The sequence below is a fragment of the Hippopotamus amphibius genome, chromosome X (assembly GCF_030028045.1).
Source record: "Hippopotamus amphibius kiboko isolate mHipAmp2 chromosome X, mHipAmp2.hap2, whole genome shotgun sequence".
Lineage (NCBI taxonomy): Eukaryota > Metazoa > Chordata > Mammalia > Artiodactyla > Hippopotamidae > Hippopotamus > Hippopotamus amphibius.
In genome coordinates this window covers 98,885,858-98,904,579 of record NC_080203.1, presented here as the reverse complement: position 1 = coordinate 98,904,579, position 18,722 = coordinate 98,885,858, and positions in this window count along the sequence as shown.

Sequence of the window (18,722 nt, the reverse complement as noted above, 5' to 3'; positions counted from 1 at the left end):
CCGGCTTCCGGCTGTCAATACAACCATCTCAGTGTGGGGGGAGTACATGCAAATTTGCTCGTTTGGCTTCCTTAGAAGCCATTCACATAACCTGCGTGAAACTCAGGCATTAATGTCAAACTGACTATCCATCAGGCATGCAAACTATTCCACAGCCAACCTTGCTCTTTTTCCCCTGCTCAGAAGGGCCCCCAGTAGGATCAGCAAATCCTCTCCCTAGTTACATCTCAAGACAGGACCTGGTGCCAGTCTCCACCTCTTGCAGGGACACCTGATGTCTCTATGGGTGATTCCCTTGGAGCCTCTCCCCTGGCTTGACTTTCATTGTATTTTGTGAACTTTGGTGAAGGAGGACTCTGGTCCATTTTGAGGTGGGGAGGGGAAGGGAACTCAGCAGCCCTACTCACTTCTCCTATGGCTCAGAACTCCAGCAGTGGCTTGCTTTTTCCTCTCCCTGGCGTTTCTTATAAACTGCTGTGATTTGTGTCAGAGAATATTCTGCCTATGTTTTCCTCTGGGAGTTTCATAGTGTCTGGTCTCACATTTAGGTCTTTAATCCATTTTGAGCTTATTTTTGTGTATGGTGTTAAAGAATGATCTACTTTCATTTTTTTACATGTAGCTGTCCAGTTTTCCCAGCACCATTTGTTGAAGAGACTGTCTTTCCACCATTGTGTAGTCTTGTCTCCTTTGTCATAGATTAATTGATCATAGGGGCATGGGTTTATTTCTGGGCTTTCTATCCTGTTACATTGATCTATATTTCTATTTTTGTGCCATTACCATGCTCTTTTGATGACCATAGCCTTGTAGTATAGTTTGAAGTCAGGGAACCTGATTCCTCCAGCTCCATTTTTCTTTCTCAAGATTGCTTTGGCTATTTGGGGTCTTTTGTGTGTCCACACAAATTTTAGAATTTTTTTTGTTCTAGTTCTGTGAAAAATTCCATTGGTAATTTGATAGGGATTGCATTGAATATGTAGATTGCCATGGGTAGTTTTGTCAATGCTGTCATCAATAATATTGATTCTTCCAATCCATGAACATGGTATATCTTTCCATCTGTTTGTGTTTTCTTTGATTTCTTTCATCAGTGTCTTATAGTTTTTGGAGTACAGGTCTTTTGTCTCCTTAGGTACATTTATTGCTAGGTATTTTATTCTTTTTGATGTGATGTTAAATGGGATTGTTTCTTGAATTTCTCTTTCCGATCTTCCATTGTTCACATGTAGAAATGCAATAGGTTTCTGTATATTAATTTTGTAACCTGAAACTTTACCAAATTCATTGATGAGCTCTAGCAGTTTCCTGGTAGCGTCTTTAGGATTTTCTATGTATAGTATCATATCATCTGCTAACAGTGACAGTTTAACTTCTTTTCTAATTTGGATTCCTTTAATTTCTTTTTCTTCTCTGATTGCCATAGTTAGCACTTCCAAAACTATGTTGAATAAAAGTGGCAAGAATGGACATCACTGTCTTGTTCCTGATCTTAGAGGAAATGCTTTCAGCTTTTCACCATTGAGTATGATGTTAGCAGTAGGTTTGTCATATATGATCTTTATTATGTTTAGATATGTTACCTCTATGCCCACTTTCTGGAGAATTTTTATCATAAGTGGGTGTTGAATTTTGTCAAAAGCTTTTTCTGAATCTATAGAGATGATCATATGGTTTTTATTCTTCAATTTGTTGTGGTGGTGTATTACACTGATTGATTTGCATATATTGAAAAATCCTTGCATCCCTGGGATAAATCCCACTTGATCATGGTGTATGATCCTTTTACTGTATTGTTGGATTCGGATTGCTAGTATTTTGTTGAGGATTTTTGTGTCTATGTTCATCAGTGATATTGGCCTGTAATTTTCTTTTTTCATAGTATCTTTGTCTGGTTTTGGTATCAGGGTGATGGTGGCCTCATAGAATGAGTTTGGGAATTTTCCTTCCTATGCAATTTTTTGGAACAGTTTTAGAAGGATAGGTGTTAGCTATTCTCTAAATGTTTGATAGAATTTTCCTGTGAAGCCATCAGGTCCTGGACTTTTGTTTGTTGGGAGTTTTTAAATCACAGTTTCAATTTCAGTGCTTGTGATTGGTCTGTTCAGTTTTCTATTTTTTCCTAGTTCAGTCTTGGGAGACTCTACCTTTCTAAGAATTTGTTCATTTCTTCTGGGTTGTCCATTTTATTGGCATACAGTTGCTTGTAATAGTCTCTTATAATCTTTATTGTGTTACTGTTGATTTCTTCCTTTATGGCTGTTAGTATTTGTCTTATATATTCAGGTGCTCCTATGTTAGGTGTATATATTTACAATTGTTATATCTTCTTCTTGGATTGATCCCTTGATCATTATGTAATATCCTTCTTTGTCTCTTAAAATAGTCTTTATTTTAAAGTCTATTTTGTCTGATATGAGTATTGTTACTCCAGCTTTTTTTTTAAATTTCCATTTGCATGGAATACTTTCTTCTATCCCCTCACTTTCAGTCTGTATGTGCCCCTAGGTCTGAGGTAGGTCACTTGTAGACTGCATATATACAGGTCTTGTTTTTCTATCCACTCAGCCAGTCTGTGTCTTTTGGCTGGCACATTTAATCCATTTACATTTAAGGTAATAATTATTGATGTGTGTATTCCTATTGCCATTTTCTCAATTGTTTTGGGTTTGTTTTTGTAGGTCTTTTTTCTTCCCTTCCTCATTTGTTCTCTTGTGGTTTGGTGACCATCTTTAGTGTTGTGTTTGGGTTGCTTTGTGTGTGTGTGTGTGTGTGTGTGTGTGTGTGTGTGTGTGTGTGTGTGTATGTGTGTGTATTTATTGTAGTTTTGGAGTTTGCTGTTCCCATGACGTTTTGATATAGCAGTACAAGGGTTCTTTTCTTTTCTTTTCTTTTCTTTTCTTTTCCTTTTCTTTTCTTTTTTTAAGTTGCTAGTCTCTTTCCCACATGGAGGAGTTCCTTTGGCATTTGTTGCAAAGCTGGTCTGGTGGTGCTGAATTCTTTTAGATTTTGCTTGTCTGTAAAGCTTTTGATTTCTCTGTCAAATCTGAATGAGAGCCTTGCTGGGTACAATATTCTTGGTCATAGGTTATTCCCTTTCATCACTTTAAATATATCGTGCTACTCCCTTCTGGCTTGCAGAATTTCTGCTGAGAAATCAACTGATAACCTTATGGAAGTTCCCTTGTATGTTATTTGTCATTTTTCCCTTGTTACTTTTAATATTTTTTCTTTGTCTTTAATTTTTGTCAGCTTGATTACTATGTGTTTGGTGTGTTCCTCCTTGGGTTTATCCTGCCTGGGACTTTCTGTGCTTCCTGGACTTGGCTGACTGTTTCCTTTCCCATGTTAGGGAAGTTTTCAGCTATTATCTTGTGAAATATTTTCTTGGGTCCTTTCTCTCTCTCTTCTCCTTCTGGGACCCCTGTAATGTGAATGTTGGAGTGTTTAATGTTGTCCCAGAGGTCTCTTAGGCTATTTTCATTTCTTTTCATTATTTTTTCTTTATTTTGTTCAGTGGCAGTGATTTACACAATTCTGTCTTCCAGGTCACTTATCCATTCTTCTGCCTCAGTTATTCTGCTATTGATTTCTTCTAGCATATTTTTCATTTCAGTTATTGTATTGTTCATCTCTGTTTGTTTGTTCTTTAGTTCTTCTAGGTCTTTGTTAAACATTTCTTGCATCATCTCAATCTTTGCTTCCATTCTTTTTCTGAGATCCTGGATCATCTTGACTATCATAATTCTGAATTCTTTTTCTGGAAGGTTGCCTATCTGCACATCATTTAGTTGTTTTTCTAGGGTTTTATCTTGTTCCTTCATCTGGGGCATAATCCTCTGCCTTTTCATCTTGTCTAACTTTCTGTGATTATGGTTTTTGTTCTGCAGGCTGCCGGATTGTAGTTCTTCTTGCTTCTGCTGTCTGCCCTCTGGTGGATGAGGTTATCTAAGAGGCTTGTGAAAGCTTCCTGATGGGAGGGACTGGTGGTGGGTGGAGCTGGGTCTTGCTCTGGTGGGCAGGGTTGTGCTCAGTAAAACTTTAATTCACTTGTCTGCTGATGGGTGGGGCTGTGTTCTCTCTCCATTAGTTGTTTGACCTGAGGCAACATAGCGCTGGAGCCTACAGGTTGTATGGTGGGGCTAATGGCGGCCTCTGGGAAGGCTTGCACAATGAGTACTTCCCAGTACTGCTGCTGCCAGTGCCCTTGCCCCCATGGTGAGCCACAGCCACCCCCCTCCACCACCTCTGCAGGAGACCCTCCAACACTAGCAGGTAGGTTTGCCTCACTCTCCTATGGGGTCACTGCTCCTTTCCCCTTGGCCCTGGTACACACAAGACTTTGTGTGTGCTCTCCAGAAGTGGAATCCGTTTCCCCTAGTCCTGTGGAAGTCCTGCAGTCAAATCCCACTGGCCTTCAAACTCAGATTCTTTGGGGATTTCTACTTTCATTGCTGGACCGCCAGGCTGGGAATCCTGACTTGGAGCTCAGAACTTTCACTCCAGTGGGAGAACTTCTGTGGTATAATTGTTCTCTAGCTTGTGGGTTGCCCACCCAGTGGTTATGGGATTTGATTTTTATCATGATTGTTCCCCTTCTGCTGTCTCATTGCAGCTTCTCCTTTGTCTTTGGATGTGGGGTATCTTTTTTGGTGGGTTCCAGCATCTTCCTGTCGATGGTTGTTCAGCAGTTCTATTGTTTACATTTTGAAAACAACTTAGTTGGGGTATGGCTGACTTACAATAAACTGCATGCATTAAAGTCTGCAATTTGATATGTTTTGACATATGTATATGCCAATGAAACCATCACCACAATCAAGGTAATGAACACAGCAAGATTGGACTTTGATTATGAAAACATGTGGCCTAGAAAGAACTACTCTACAATGTTCAGGTTATTTGTATTTAGAAATTTTTATTTTACTCTTTTTAAATGTGTTTTCAAAATTTTCTGCAATGTGCATGTGTTACTTTTCTGAGCAGAAAAATCCTGAGAAATAGTGACAGTGACAGGGTGAGTGGCAGAGTGGTAGGTCAGGAGATAGTGCCTTATGGAAACTAAAGAAAGAGAAAATCTTAGTAAGGAAGGCTCAAGAGTTTTAAATCCCATATATTGGATAATTAAGACTCTACCAGAAAGGATCCAGAGTTGTTTCTGTGGCAAATTGACATTAGAGATAGAAAATAGTGGGTTAAGGAATAAATGGGCTTGGCAGAGTGGAAGGGATGGGGGCAGAGCCTAGCTGGCAAGATAAGCCTTGACCATGAGGAGGGACACCTCTTCCCCTGAGATCAGAAGTAATGGAGCTAGAGATAGGGGGAAGTGTTAAAATTTCATGTTGGAAGGTGGAGAGTTGACAGCTACACTTTTGCCTGTGATAAAAGAGGCAAGATTATGTCCTACTAATAATGTGACTTAAATTGTGTGATGGAAGACATTGGTGAATTTTGTCAATGGCAGCTAGGAAGTGGCTGGTATGAATAATGTGTATCTGCATTGAAGAACTACCTAGGGATGAAGGACCTGTTTGAAATGATCTCTATTTCCTTGTTTTGATTAATTTTATCAGAAGAGGAAAAGTGAGTTGTGAGATTAATTCATTGCTGGGAAAGAGGGAGGTGGGTAAACAAGGAAACAAAGGGTTAGGGATACATGTTAGGTAACGGATGCTTTATTATTGGAAAAGCAATTGTTAGCTCGAATATAAATTAGGAGTGCATGCTGTTTAAAAAAAGCAGAGGTTTTTTTTTAATTAAAGCTATTATTTTTGGTACATGGTTGATTTTGGTCTATTCCAACTTGGATTATCACATTCTCCTCCCAGCTAATTCTTCACCCATTATTTAGTTCACATTTTTTTAACACTCCGTGTGCTAAGCCATTTCATTTTTACAATGGAGTCGTTAAAATAGTTCTTGTATTTCAAATCAAATGCCAGAAGTAATGTCTGCACACAATAAACATTCTACAAATGTACCAAATAGAAAACCAGACATTCCTGTACATCCACAGACATATTTAAAACATCAAATAATGGCGTCGCTATTCTTTCAGATAGACACTAATAAGTAAAGGCAGAGTAAACATTATCTGTGGTAGATACTTGGGAAGAAAACTAATTTGTAAGTATTCCAGTCTCCAGATGGAGGAATAGCCCACTCAACCAAATCAATGACAAATCTGGCTGTATTGTCAGTTCTATGCAGATCAAATGACAACTGCAAATAGGTGTTATCTAGTGAAAATTTCCCATCATATTATACTTCTTGCTTCAGGCATCTTCATGTTTTATTAAAGTCACTAAATAAATTGCCATTTCCTTAACTTGGTTCTTGGAATGTTCTAAAGTTTGAGAGTCATTAGTTTTCAGAGAGCACATGACATTACAGAACTTATCAGCACTACGTATTTCCTTGGAGGATTGAGCTTTAGAGAGAGCATATATTTATTTACACCAATCATGAAAGCTAGAGGAAATTGTCAATGACTAATATTAAACAGCCTTAATATATTTGCACAACCCCAGATCTAGTGTTCATTGAAGATCATTTTTGGCAGTTTTTTTTTTTTGTACTTCCTATCTCTACTTCCTTATTAAAGCTATCTTCATCATTGAAGATTCACTGTCTGGAGTTTATATTCTGAAAGATGCCAGCCTGTTGTTGATTTATAGAGTATTTCTGTCTATAAGTTTCAGATCTAAGTTTCATCCTTTTATCCAGGAAGAGCTTCATACAGTGGCTGGGTGAACTGACTTCCATACTCTGTTGCTATAGTGATATCTTACTGAAGGCTCTTAACCCTTTCCGTGCCTCAGTTTCTTCATCTATAAGATGGCAATAATATACTGGGTTTTATCCTACAGGACTTTTCAGGGATTCAATAAGATTTTTATGGAAAAAGCACTTTGAAAAGAATTCAGGATGAATGAATGAAGAAGATGTTACACACACACACACACACACACTGGAATATTACTCATCCATAAAAAAGAATTAAATTCTGCTATTTGCAGCAACATGGATGGATTTAGAGAATTTTTTTAAATTTTTAATTTATTTATTTATTGGCTGCATTGGGTCTTCGTTTCTGTGCGTGGGCTTCTAAGTGTGGTGGCTTCTCTTGTTGTGGAGCATAGGTTCTAGGCGCGTGGGCTTCAGCAGTTGTGGCTCGCAGGCTCTAGAGCACAGGTTCAGTAGTTGCTCCGTGGCATATGGGATCTTCCCAGATCAGGGATGGAACCCACACCCACTGCATTGGCAGATGGATTCTTAACCACTGAGCCACCAGGAAAGTCCTGGATTTAGAGAATATTATGCTTGGTGAAACAAGTCAGACAGAAAAAGACAAATACTGTACAATATCACTTATATGTGGAATTAAAAAATAATACAAATGAATGTATATGCAAACCAGAAACAGATATAGAAGCAAACTAGTGGTTACCAGCGAGGAGGGAGAAGGGAGGAGGGTCAAATTAGGGGAATGGGATTAAGAGATACAAACTCCTATGTATAAAATAGATAAGCAACAAGGATATATTGTATAGCATAGAAAATTATACCCATTATCTTGTAATAACTTTTAATGGAATATAATCTGTAAAAATAGTGGATCAATACACCTGAAACTAATATAATATTGTAAATCAAATATACTTCAATTTAAAATAGAATTCAGGACAAAACAAATATAGGAGATTTTTCTTCTTGGAAGGAGAGCTCAACCCAATGTAACAAAAGGTTCCCCTTTCTAGAATGTTGCTATTGGGAACCTGGCATCATTTCTTTCAGTGTTTTCATGAAGACTTCTGAATGAACCACTCTTCCATCATTGTTTAGAATACACTATGTATTATTTATCTTTATTATAGATGGCAAATTCCATTTCCCTGTCCCTGGCCATGAACACTTGGGGAAAAATGGTACCCTGAGATTCCAAAAGATACATTTAAGACTCTTTTGAAAATTTGATAGTTAGAACTCAGTCTCCTACTGAAGGGGCAAACCATCTTGAGTTATTGAAGAATAGTTTTTATGTTTAGTTTGATTTCATTCCTGATAACTTAATTGTTATACTGACTTGTTTATAATATTGAAATTACCTCTCAGCTCAGTAATGATTTATTTTGATATTACAAAAAGTCGTTAAAGGTAAGATAATACTCCTTCTTCTATTACCTTGCTGCTTTCCTAAAGATAATTGCCTTAGGATTTACAGTTCTCTTATTCCTAAAATAAGAACATTTGCCCACACAAAACTATTTGCCTAGCTCTAATAAAATATTATCTATACAGACTTTTTTTTTCTGAAGAAAGAAGTATACTTGAACATTTTCACTCTGAATTTAATCCCTACTGCAAACTACAAAGATTGTCAGTGTGAAGATAGGGAGTTGGTATAGCAGGATGAGTATTAGCATTTAGTGCTTTGGCATGGAATGACTTGGGTGAAGTTGGAATAGTTAGAACTTTGCATGAGGATTTGCATCTAAGTTTCTTTTCTTTTGTGAGGACTGCTGAAAGGGCTTCTGCCTAGATATACAGAATTACCACATTACCCCTGAATGGTTGAGGTAGCAAATTGCTGTCAGGGCCTCACCCATCTTCCTCAGCTTTAACTATTTCATTCCATACTGGCCCAACTTCAAATGTCAGAAATTGCAACTGACAGCTTTCTCTGACAACTTTAATCAACTCTGCCCTTGCCCATAATAGGCCAGAAGTACCAGGAAATTCATGCCACCTGGGAGTAGCCTTCAAGCAATGGCTGATAGGAATAGCTGAATAAATACATCAGCCCCTTTGCCCCTTGCGTGGTATGACACTGATGTGTGTGTTTTACACACATTCCTCAGAGTTACCTGTGGGATTGAGCTCACATTGCCACCAGTAGTGACTTCATGATAATGCCCCTTCATGGTAATTGCCTTTCTTTTCTTTCCTGTCTCACTTCTTCACTCCCATTCTGGTGTTTTCTGGGATCACTTTCTAAAAAGCTACTTTCACTCAGATTCTTGATTCAGAGTTTGCATCTTGGGGAATCCAAACTAAGATGGTTGGGAATCTAGAGGCTGTCCGTGCAAGTGTATTTAGGGAGGGAGGATGACAGCTAAAGTCAATAAAGGGATCATGGGAGGATGATGAGTGACCTTATGGATTCAGAACATACAACTGTTCACGAAGGCTGTAATGGCATGAGGGAGAAGGCTTTCTGCCTTTAAATAAAGGGGCAGGTGAACAGGTAAATGAGTTCATGCAGCTGAAGAGAGCACTTGAAGGGCAGGAAAAGAGCTTGAACTTGGCAGTGGCAAATGAGGGTGTGGCAACAAGACCACTCTCCTTTGCCACCCTATGTTACCACTACCCCTTAGAAGGCAGGACCAGGACTTGATTATCAGATTTCTGTGTATCTCTCCCTAACTATGTGATTTAAAAAACAAATGTGGGTCGACCATTATGGTGGGAGTGAGAAACCTGTAGGTAGTTAGTATTCCCAGTTAGGGGGCATAGAGCAGCACTGTAAGAGGAGCAAGATGTTGTTTGACATTTAAAAATAGACCTAACTCTACCAATTAGTCTGTTCTGCCCATGGTAACCTTATTCAATGCTACGGTGGTAATCGTTTCTGGAAAGCTTTGACATATTTTATAATTGAACTGCCAGGTTCACACTTAGCTATAATTCATTCACAGATAAGTGTGTCTTGTTAACCAAATTATGTTGACTCTCTTGGAAAGCTGGTGTGAGGACTTTCCTGTTTCCCGTCTTCGTGTGGTTTTACAGTCTCATGACAGACCATTAGCATGATGAAAGATTGATTATTGTCTTGGGTACCAAACTGTAATTTGGCCCCATTTTCATTTTTCTTTTTCATCAGCTGCAGAATCATATGCATTTATCAAAATGGGTGTCATCTGTTTTGAAATTCATGAAGTTAGATTGCACACTTGTCAAACATTTTTTTTTCTGGCATTGACAAAAACATCAACATCAAGCTTTACTTAAGCTGTTTAGAAATAGAGATGTCCAGGTGAAAGAGTGGTGGAATCAAAATGAAAGACTAGGACCTGGAAGGGCTCATTCATTCCACCACCATTTTTTAATGCATTCAGTACACACAGCAAATTGCTAAATATGGGCTGAAGCCTTCGGGGGTTGAAGGAATATGAGGCTGACTCATTTGTTTAAAAACATTTAGTGGTTACAGTGCTCGGCACTGTACTAGACACTGGAAATAGCAGCAACAATGCCAGCAAAGTCTCTTCCCTCACAGAGCTTATATTCTAAAGAGTTTGTATGAGATAAAAGTAAGGGACTATTTAGCCCTTATCCTTAAGGATCTTATAATCTACTTGGAAAGAAAACAGTGAATGCACTAAGTTAAAATTTCAAAACAATGCAAAAAAGGGGCAAATGAATAAAGAATGCATTTCAGATGTAGGAGATTAAGGCAAGCACAGTAAAAGAATGACTCCACACTCCTTTGCCAGAGACTGGCTAGGACACTCCTCCAGGAAGTCACTTAACTGCCTCTGTTTCCCAGAGCAGTGCTCCAGGGACAGTTTTGCTGCTGATTAGAGCCTCTGACTATCCATCTTGAAAGCCACTGACAATGAGTAATTTGGAAGAAAGGCAATCTCTGAAGGCAACTTTAAAAAACTACAGCGAATATCATACTAACTAGTGATATATGTGTTCTTTTAAAATTAACAGGATAATATTGTCTGTTTCCACTGGAGTTAACGTGATATTAGAGGTTGTAAGCAATGCAAAAGATAAGGAAGAGTAATGTGGTTTTGAGAATCAGAAGGAGGAAGTTAAATTGTCATTATTTTCAAAAAGATAATTGCTTACATAGAAAATTCAAGAGACTCAAAAAGCTATTAGAACTATTAAGAAATTGGAACAAGTTTAGTGGATAAAAATAAAATTTAAAAATCAATAATATTCTAATACGTCACAACAGCCAATTAGAAAATGTAATTTTAAGAATGCAATTCACAAAAGTAACAAATTATCTATAAATAAATCTTTAAAAAAAGATATACAACTGAATGTAGAAAACCAGATGGAGAGCACTACTTATTTGTGGATGTTATTTCAATAAAAATCCCAACAATTTCAAAGGGAGTCCAACTCGAGGATGGAAGATGCCTTAGAGGACTGGGGCAGGGAGGGTGGGGGGGACTCGAGGGGGGGGAGCCAAGGAAGGGAGGGAATACAGGGATATGTGTATAAAAACAGATGATTGAACCTGGTGTACCCCCCCAAAAAAAATAAAAAAAATAAAAAAATAAATCCCAACAATTTAATTTGTGTGTGTGTGTGTTTTGATAAAATGATCTTAAAATTCAGAGATATAAAATAAGAACCTGCTGAATAGCACAGGGAATTCTACTCAATACTCTGTAATGGACTATATGAGAAAAGAATCTAAAAAAGAATGGAGGGACTTCCCTAGCAGTCCAGTGGTTAAGACTCCACGCTCCCAATGCAAGGGGCACAGGTTTGATCCCTGGTCAGGGAACTAACATCCCTCATGCTGCATGGCATGGCCAAAAACAACAACAAAAAATAAAATAAAAAAGAATGGATATATGTATACATATAACTGATTCACTTTGCTGTATACCCAAAACTAACACAACATTTTAAATCAACTATACCCCAATAAAAATTTTAAAAAAATTCGAATAGGATAGTAACAGGATAGTAAAAAGCTAGGAAGATCAACATAGTTTGAAAAAAAATAAGTAAAAGCAAAATAGAACTTGCCCTACCAGATATCCATCTATGTCTATATCTATATATCTATATTTATTGCAAGACTGCATTAATTAAGACAGTGGGAAAGTAGACCATTTATCACAGGAAACTACCAATACTTCTGTCTGAATGTGCTTGTGCTTGTGTATATGTGTTTCAGTGTGTGAGTGTGTGCCCTACTCTAAAATAGGATTCTTTTTGTCTCAGTTTTGGTTGAAGCATAAAGACAATTAACTCTATGCTCCAGAGATACCACCATGTGAACATTTCAACGTCAAAAATATGAGAATCATCTATGGAGCTTTTAAGCCCTTCACTTTCATATAAGATGTAGATGGCAGTGGAGATTTGGGGGAGGATTTGTGAAGAAAATTTCCTTGGCAGGTGCTGTCTCATTCCTAACCCCTGCTAAGGCAGGAAGGTTGTGGGTTCTCACCTTTCACCTCAAGTCCAAGAAATGTCTGTGAGAAGTTGCCATGTGGTTTCTGTACTTGATGGGATTCAGTGAACTGGCATTTGGCCCCTTCCACAAAGTTCAAAGGATGTTCAAAGAGATGGGGGCTTGCTTTGGTGGTGGAGCAAGATTGTGGGTGCTCCTGCCCTGAGATTGGCCTCTACTCCTGGAGTTTTCTGGGGCTAAGGATGCAAGAGTGGTTCTGTAGATGAGATGGGACCGTGTGCAGAAAAGAGAGCCAGCCTGGAGCTTTACATAACCACCAGCAGAGCCAAGGGATGACAAAGGAGCTCTAGTCCATATGAAGTGGGTACCAAAAAGAAAAAAAACCCAAAAAACCCCCAAGGGCCAAGAGGGAACTGCAGGGGTGAGCAAATTTAACGGAAACCAAATTTTGAGTTTTGATTATTACATAGGGTTGAACTTTATATATATATATATATATATATATATATATATATGTATATATTCTCCTGCTGTATAACACATTGGAAATAATTGGCTTATGGGAAAATATATTTGGGATAGACCACTCTAAACATATATAATTTTCTAACTAGACTACTAACAAAAGTGTAACAACCCTAGTAAAAATGCTGGTGTAGTTCATTCTCCATTGATTTACACTCAGCCTCACAACCAGCTGATGCTTGCCTGCTCTTGGCCAGAGACTCATACTTTCACCCTTGAGATGTAAGATGTAAGATAATTCTTTTCTTAATTTTTAAATTTTTTTATTTTTTAATTGTGGTGAAATATACATAGCATCAAATTTAGCATCTTAATCCTTTTAAATGTCCAGTTCAGTGGCATTGAGTGCATTCATACTGTTATGCAACCATCACCAGCATTCACTTCCAGAGCTCTTTCCATCTTGCAAAACTGAAACTTTGTGTTCATTAAACAATAGCGGGGACATTTAATTCTGATGAGAACAGTTTTATCAACACTAAAAACTGTATCTAGAGTTTAGACTTTTTTAAATTAAGGTCCTTCTTTCTTCCCTTCCTCCCACCACTTCCTCCCTCCCTCCTTTGCTTCCTTCCTTCCTTTCTTCCTTCCTTCCAACATAGGGAGAAATGTCTTTGCAGATTCTTCACATAGTTTAACATAATAGAAATTGTAGTGGTTTTTTGATCCACTAAACTAGCCGCTACTTAAAAGGAACGCACTTTGGACGGAGTTTTCACCATTATCCTTAATGTCTTTGCAATAGACTGAATGCCTGTGTCCCCCCTGCCCAAATTCATATGTTTAAATCCTAACCCCCAATGTGATGATATTAGAAGGTGGGGCCTTTGGGAGGTGATTATAGGTCATGAAGGTGAGCTCTCGTGAATGAGATTAATGCCCTTATAAAAGGAATCCCAGAGAGTTCGTTTTTCCTCTCTTTCCATCATGTGAAGATACATAATGTGGCAGTCTGCAATTTAGAAGAGGGGTCTCATCAGAACCTGACCATGCTCGGTCCTTTTTCTAGAACTTTCAGCTTCCAGAAGTGTGAGAAATAAATTTCTGTTGTATATAAGCCACTCAGTCTGTGGTAATTTCTTATAGCAGCCTGAACTGACTAAGACAGCCTTTACAAATTGCTAGGACTTTCTCTTTAATTATGAGAAAGCTTGCCCCCTGATCTTTTTCATGCTAGGAAAAATCACATATGAACCAACACAAATTCCATATAATACTGCAAAGTTTCCCATATTACCTATCATATTTGAGCTAAATCATGTTAAACAAACACAAGATCTAATAGAGTGCACAATATAAAAAATATGTAAACAACAAGATGTTAAAATGGGGTATAGTCTCAGTTCTGAGACCCCAAAACAGTAGGGGAAGTGAAGAGCTAGACCAGCTAGGCACCTGTAACTTATAAAAAAGTTTGAAGAAGATGAGCGAGTTGGATATTAGATCATTCTTGAGAGAATGCTGTTGTGCATTGTGAGTGCCCTGTCACCATGGAAAAGGGGTAGAGGTCCTTGCTCATCACCTCAAGTCTCTTTTAAGAAAGCCATCAGTGAGCTCACTTCAAGATTTTAGTATGTGTCCTCTGGAGTTTGGGAGGCACTGACTGGTATATATTATACTTCTGAGGAATCTAAAGTTCTAAGGCCTGGCTGAAGCAACCTGCTGTTGTGGCTGGGGAGTAAAGTGATACCTGTTGATGACTGCTCAAAAGTTTGAGTTTCTGTTGGACTAAATATGGGTGGAGAGAGTAGGTGAGCCTGAAACTACTTAAAGGGACTTTGCCCAAGAGGGCCTTGAGAGGGGTAATGGCAGAAGGTATATGTGGAGGAAGAATGCCAAGAAACAGTGGATCAAGGGTAGATTCACAAAAGGCCAGGTGGAGAATGCATCACCCATGTCAGGGACAGCGGGTGGAACATCCTTGGTGATGAGTGTGGATGACTTCTCCAAAGAAACCATGGAACATCCCACAAGAGGAGTAAAATTAAAAGTTTACCACAGCTAGAGGAAACCAACACTCACTTACAAGGCCTTTTTTTTGTTCCCCTCATTTCTCCTTCTTGCTCCCCCAAATTTGGCTCCCGAGTGGTCAGAAACTGTGGTTAGTAAGCTAGGGAAAGAAGGGTAGTTATTCAATGTGGTAAACTAGAGAAGAAGCAAACCTGTCTCACTTTCTTAGTGCAAGTTTTCCACCTGGGTAAGGGCTCCGCTTAGAGAAGGGAGAAGCTTTGACTTTGAAGGGAGTTTGACATTTTTAATATTATTCCAGAGTGAAAATACTGATGTGAAGTTGTTTTCGGAATTGAAGGGAACTTTTCAATGTATCTGAGAGTGAGCAGAAAAGCTATGGGTCTTACCATAGTTTTCCTGTAAGAGATAAGGAAAATGTCACAGAGAGGGCTCTGGGATGAGGAAGGCTATTGGTAACTACGTGTCTTCTACAGTATTCTTCATGTCATGTGTGTGTGTGTTTTAAGTAGTTCAAAATTAAAATTTTAACAAAAGAAAAAGAAAAGACCAAATGGCATCTAATTGACCAGCTTTGTATAATGTCTTGCTCAAGGTAAAGGATCTCAGTGTCAAATTTTGGAAGGTGCTAAGAAGCCATTTAATCAAAATTATTGAAAAGAAGTTTCAGTAAAACCATGAGGGATGCTTACCAGCATGTTGGTCCATGTAGCATCTTATTTCTACATCATCACTTGCTCAGCTTGGTTAATTAGTTGTCTCACCAGTCATCCCTTGCCTTTTTTTTTTTTTTTTTTTTTGGCTGCCTTGGGTCTTCGTTGCTGTGCGCTGGCTTTTCTCTAGTTGTGGAGAGTGGGGCCTACTCTTTGTTGCAATGCATGGGCTTCTCATTGTGGTGGCTTCTCTTGTTGTGAAGCACAGGCTCTAGGCACATGGGCTTCAGTAGTTGTGGTGTGCTGGCACAGTTGTTGTAGTGCACGGGCTTAGTTGCTCCACGGCATGTGAAATCTTCCCGGACCAGGGCTCGAACCCGTGTCCTCTGCATTAGCAGGCAGATTCTTAACTACTGCTCCGCCAGAGAAGTCCCATCCCTTGCCTTTTATCTGGCCCTCCATCAACTACTCAACTGCCAGGCCTGAGACTCCATGGTCTGTGTCTGATTTATGTCTCTTTACTCTTGTGTCTTTCTGTGCTTTCTGTGTGGTACAGATATGTACGTGTCAAAACATAAAAACTGCTAAGTAAACTATAAAAATAAAAAATACCTCCAAATATCAGCTAAAACCCCTACCACTGTGGTTGGGATAACTATTATCTAGGAAATAATGTTATATAAAATTTAAAAGAAAAAAATTCAAGTAGAGACACCAAAAATGTACTAGATGCTTGAAAAAGAGAACTACAGATTTTTTTTTACCAGTGACCACCAACTGTAGATAGCCAGAAGAGTTAAGAGGAGGAGGTAAATGGGAGGGAAAAGGAGATGGATGATAAGATAAAGAAACTATTGGGTCACCAAGCCGATTTATAGAAGAGTTTCTGTCAAAGCTTCTCCTCTCCTTCTGACCCCATCTTAGCCTGTGCCTTAAACACGGCACCTCCTTTTTTGTGACCAAGTCTTCTAGACCCATTGCATACTTGTTTAATATGTATCTTGACTTCACTAGTTTCCACTGATTGTGCATTTCTGGCTTTTTGTAGCATAATTTTCAGCTTGTAAAAGCAGAGTGAATGAGAGAATTGCAGTCCCATGATTCTGAGTGATCCACAGAGATGAAGTCGAGTCTTGGGGAACACTGTTTCTATTGAACTATGTAATCTTTTGTGATCCTATGATGTCCAAAGGAAATCTAACCTTGAGACTTTGTCAGTGATTGCAAAGAAAGAAAAGCACCTAGAATCCAAGATGGCACTTGAGTTTGATGGGGCACAATGGAATTAAATAGTTTCTGAGATTAATCATCTCTTTCTCTTGCTTTTTTTTTTTTTTTTGGCTGAACTGCACAGCTTGTAAGATCTCAGTTCCCCAACAAGGGATTGAACCTGGCAGTGAAAGTGCCGAATCCTAACCACTGGACCACCAGGGAACTCCTTCTTTCTCTTGCTTTAAATGAGATTATTTATTATTGGTCAGGGGTCCATGTTTCCAACCCATATCAAATAATGGGGCTGGTATCAAGTTTCTCATCCACTTGTTTCCAAAGTCCAGGCTTAGGAAACATGACCATCAAGTTCAGAAGAAGGGATATAGTTTGCTAAGAAAGTTAAGAGTGTGATATCTTTGTGACTTGGCAGGCAGTGTATCACCACAAAAGGATCAGACTCCCTGTCATACAACATGAGATTAGAATCTCTGCAATGATTCCTACCTGCTTTGTGACCTTGGGCAAATTTCTTAACCTCTCTGTTTCTACATCTGTATGAAGGGAGTAATGATTTAAACATTGTGAAGCTGTGAGAATTAAATGAAATAATGTATGTAAAGTGCCTCATAGAATGTCTGGAACATTAGGGAACAGTAAAATAATATCTTGCTATTCCATTTTTGAGCCCTGTGTTACACTTTTCAGGCACTGAGCTGACTAGGACAAGTTTGGTATCTCTTTAGTCAGGATAGGCTAGGTTATATTGTTGTAATGAACAAACCTAAAATCTCACTGTCTTAACAACAACAAAGGTTGATTTCCTACTCACGTTATTTGTCCACTCTAGGTGGACCCTGGTTCTATCCCATATCATCTTCTCTCTGGGACCCAAGAGGGCAGAGCAGCCTCTATCTGGATCATCGCCAGTAGTTGTGACACATGGAAAGGAGAATAGGGTGAGGAAGGTGCTGGCCCTTAAAGCCTCCATCCAGAAGTGACACTTCTGCTCACTCATTGGTCAAGGTAAGTGACTTGGCCATACATCGTTTTAACAAAATGGAGAAGTGTAATCCTTCCATATGAACAAGCTGCAAATATTGGTGAAGAATAGCAGTTTACCGTAGGGTTGATCCAGCTGAGTGCTTATTTTCCTGAACTGTCCAGAAAAAACATAGATAGTGAGTGTCTGATCATATAATTATCTGTTCGTATGAAAGCCTTTTATATAATCCTACCTACTTATCCTTTAAGTTTCAACTCAGATGCTACTTCCACCATATTCTTCCTGGATTCTTCTTGCTGGAAAATGAACAAACTCTACTGTGGCATGACATTTTTCTTCTCAGAGCACATACCACACTCTGCCATGTGTTACGATGTATTATTCCACACAAATTTTCTTTCTCAAGGGTACTTAACTTCAAGCAGTTTACAATCTGTGTCTTATTCATCCATGGTACCCAGTTCAGTGTCTTGTACATTATTGATTCACATATTTGTAGTGATGAATTGAAGAGCTAGGGTGAGAAGCAAACAGTATATGTGAGTAGGGTGGAGGAGGTGGGTGCTACACAGTGAAGAAGTATCTCCTCATATAGTCAAATATATGTTTTGTGGAAGTTCTTGATAGTAATCATGAAAAACTCCCTGGGAAAACTAGAATGTCAGCTGAGACTCCTGAGAATCACTTTTGCAGGGTTCAGAAAAGACAGAGGCTGTTAGAGAAAATTAAAGCCATTGGAGAACTATATCAGCTAGTTTATAATTAGCAATTACTGCAGAAAGGAGAAACGTTTATTCCATTCTGACAACAAAGATTGCGTAATTGCACCGTGAGTGTTTGTCCACACCCTTCCCAGGATGTGTTAAGCATTTACAAAGAAAAGCAAATAGCCTTAGTATTGGTGGTAAAAGCAAGAAAACAGACTTTCTTAGGCTGTCCCTGATCCATGAACACCAGACAGTAACATGTGGTATGGCATGGTTGCCATGTGGATGGATTAACTATGTCTTCCTGTTCTTTTCTTAACCAACAATCTCTAGTCCTATGTCAGGTCTGAGAAAGAATCAAGGAAGATTAATTCTTTCCTAGTGACTTGAAATACTCAAGGAATCACCTGTATTTTCTTTACTTCAACTACTATTCATTGAGAATCTACCATATCCTAGACACTGTGACAGTTTAAGTCTGT